The sequence below is a fragment of the Oryx dammah genome, unplaced genomic scaffold, assembly GCF_014754425.2.
Source record: "Oryx dammah isolate SB20612 unplaced genomic scaffold, SCBI_Odam_1.1 HiC_scaffold_11, whole genome shotgun sequence".
NCBI classification, from domain to species: Eukaryota; Metazoa; Chordata; class Mammalia; order Artiodactyla; family Bovidae; genus Oryx; species Oryx dammah.
Window position 1 is genome coordinate 9,009,118 of NW_024070195.1, and position 2,890 is coordinate 9,012,007.

General features: G+C 40.7%; 1 pseudogene; it reads right to left on the minus strand.

The window, feature by feature from the left end:
* Window positions 1-238: 238 nt before the first annotated feature.
* On the minus strand, window positions 239-458 carry LOC120869915 (annotated as a pseudogene).
* Window positions 459-2,890: the final 2,432 nt, after the last annotated feature.

Here is a 2,890-nt window from a genome sequence, read left to right on the forward strand (position 1 = left end):
CACACGGGCTTAGTTGCTCTGAGGCATGTGGGATCTTTCCAGGCCAGGGATTGAACCCAGATCCCCTGCACTGCAAGACAGAGTCCCTTTCTTTTCTTTTTTTTTTTTTAATATTTCTAAAGTTTATGTCACAAAAAAGTTCAGTAAGAAAATGTACATGACCCAATTGTTCTCATAGTAAAATGTGAAGAGGGGCCACATGGGAGCAGCTGATTTCTCTGGGGAACACAGCCATTGTTCATACTCGTCCCAAGGCTTCTAACATGATGATACTATTTCCTCGTATTCACCATTCCACTACTGTTCTGTTGCCCACGAGTTGCCATCTCCACACATTCACACATCATAAGATTCATAAAGGGGTCAGGTCCCCACAATATCCCTTGGACATGTCTGCCACCATTTAATTTCAATGATAACATCTTGTCCATAAATTTCTTCATCTTGGGAGGGTGAGCCTTGCTCGTGATGTCTACCCGGCAAGCCCAAAGAAGCCTCCAAATAGAATTCTAGTCGTCCCTCCGAAAGGCAGACTCTTAACCACTGGCCTACCAGGGAAGCCCAAGCGTGGGACTTTGATGGCAACATCTGAGAGGGAAACTTGAATGTCATGCTTTGGAAATAGAGGCTCAGGTGGAGCCCTAGGGAACGGAAAGAGGAGGTAAGAGATTTCTAAAGCCAGCTATACCATGGACAAGTGGGCAGTGGGGTGACAAGAATTAAGAAGCCTGCTGTTATGGCCTCTAATTCTCAGATCAGCTTCCCTACCCAAAGTTCTGTGACACAGAGCAGCAAAGAGCAGCCCTATCTTACCAGCAAGAGGGTAAGGAAGACGAGACAAGATGGAGAAGGACCTACAGTCTTCTCCACCTGTCACTGTCAGCGAGGCTGGACTGACGCCTCCTTCTCTGAAAAGTGAGGGTTGTCTTAATGACTAAGGTCCCACCCTAGTTTGCATAGTATCCGTTGTCTTGTACCCATTCATTCCAAGAGCCCATTAATGCCTGTCAGGTACTGCCCTGGGCCGTTGGAGAAGTACTTGTGCCACAGGGGAAAAGAAGAGAAACTGAAAATAGAAAAAAAAATTTTTTTAATGCCCACACAAGTAAGTAGACTTGGGTGTAACTACAGACCAGTCCAAGTCTGGATCTAAAAGGATCTAGAAGGCAGAGGCTGCCTTTTCTTTTATCCCCTGTGACTCCCTTTAACCATAGCGTGGTCTTTATAATACCTGTGGGTAGGTTTTGTAAAGTAGAACACTCCTTGAAAACTGGCTCCAAAATCCAGTAACCACATTTTTCTCTGAGAACAATGTTACACCTTTGCATGAAGACCCAATACCCAAATATGTCCATAATGGATGCCATGCCAATCCCATTAACATTTGTAACATGCTAAAGAGCTTTGAAAAGAACACTTGGGTAGTTTTAATCCTTCAAGAACTCAAATAAACTAATGCAATATTGTAAATCAACCATACTTTAATAAAATAATTTTTTTCAAAAAGAACTCAGACAGTTCTAAGCAGGAGCATGTAGCTCACCAATAAGCAAACTGATACACACAAGAAACATTTTTATCATTTGCATACTTGAAAATTTTCTGTTCTTATACTTGAGTTCCAATCCCATGTCAAAATTGTTTCAAGATTCAGAAAGCTATATTGCACTAGAAAAGAGCTGAGCTAATCCCATGTCAAAATTGTTTCAAGATTCAGAAAGCTATATTGCACTAGAAAAGAGCTGAGCTCTCTTTAAGTGAAAGATTTTTCCTTTTTTTCTTTTTAGCTAATAGAGACATGAAAATTTTTAGTGAATTACAAGAAAACTGTGCTTTATCTGTAAAGAGACCTATGGGATTCTTTATCTACTGTATAATCAGAAGACCAACTGATTATTTTCATTCTAACCTAAACTGTTATGCTGTTATCCATTCTAGGTATTCCAAATGATTCAAATATACAAGTTATGTACTTTATAAGGGAGTTCAGTTCAGTTCAGTCACTCAGTCATGTTCGACTCTTTGCAACCCCATGGATTACACCCCGGCAGGCTTCCCTGTCCTTCACCAACTCCCAGCACCTGCTCAAACTCATGTCCATCAAGTCAGTGATGCCATCCAACCATCTCATCCTCTGTCGTCCCCTTCTCCTCTGGCCTTCAATCTTTCCCAGCAACAAGGTCTTTTCCAATGAGTCAATTCTTTGCATCAGATGGCCAAAGTATTGGAGTTTCAGCTTCAGTATCAGTCCTTCCAACGAATAGTCAGGACTGATCTCCTTTAAGATGGACTGGTTGGATCTCCTTGCAGTCCAAGGGACTCTCAAGAGTCTTCTCCAACACCACAGTTCAAAAACATCGATTCTTTGGCACTCAGCTTTCTTTATAGTCCAACTCTCACATCCATATATGACTACTGGACAAACCATCGCTTTGACTAGCCGGACCTTTGTTGGCAAAGTAATGTCTCTGCTTTTTACTATGCTGTCTAGGTTGGTCATAGCTTTTCTTCCAAGGAGCAAGCTTCTTTCAATTTCATGGCTGCAGTCACCATCTGCAGTGATTTTGGAGCCCAAAAAAATAAAGTCTGACACTGTTTCCACTGTTTCTCCATCTATTTCCCAAGAAGTGATGGGACCGGATGCCATGATCTTAGTTTTTTGAATGTTGAGTTTTAAGCCAACTTTTTCACTCTCCTCTTTCACTTTCATCAAGAGGCTCTTTAGTTACTTATAATGGAGACTACCTTCTAATTAGGTAAAGCAATAGGAATAAGATTTGGGAGAAAAGGATATATTTTCTTAGATTTAGATTGTGTTCCTAAGATATTAAAACTTACGAGATTTAGAATGCATTTTTTACTTAAAAAAACTTATTTATTAAAAATTCAT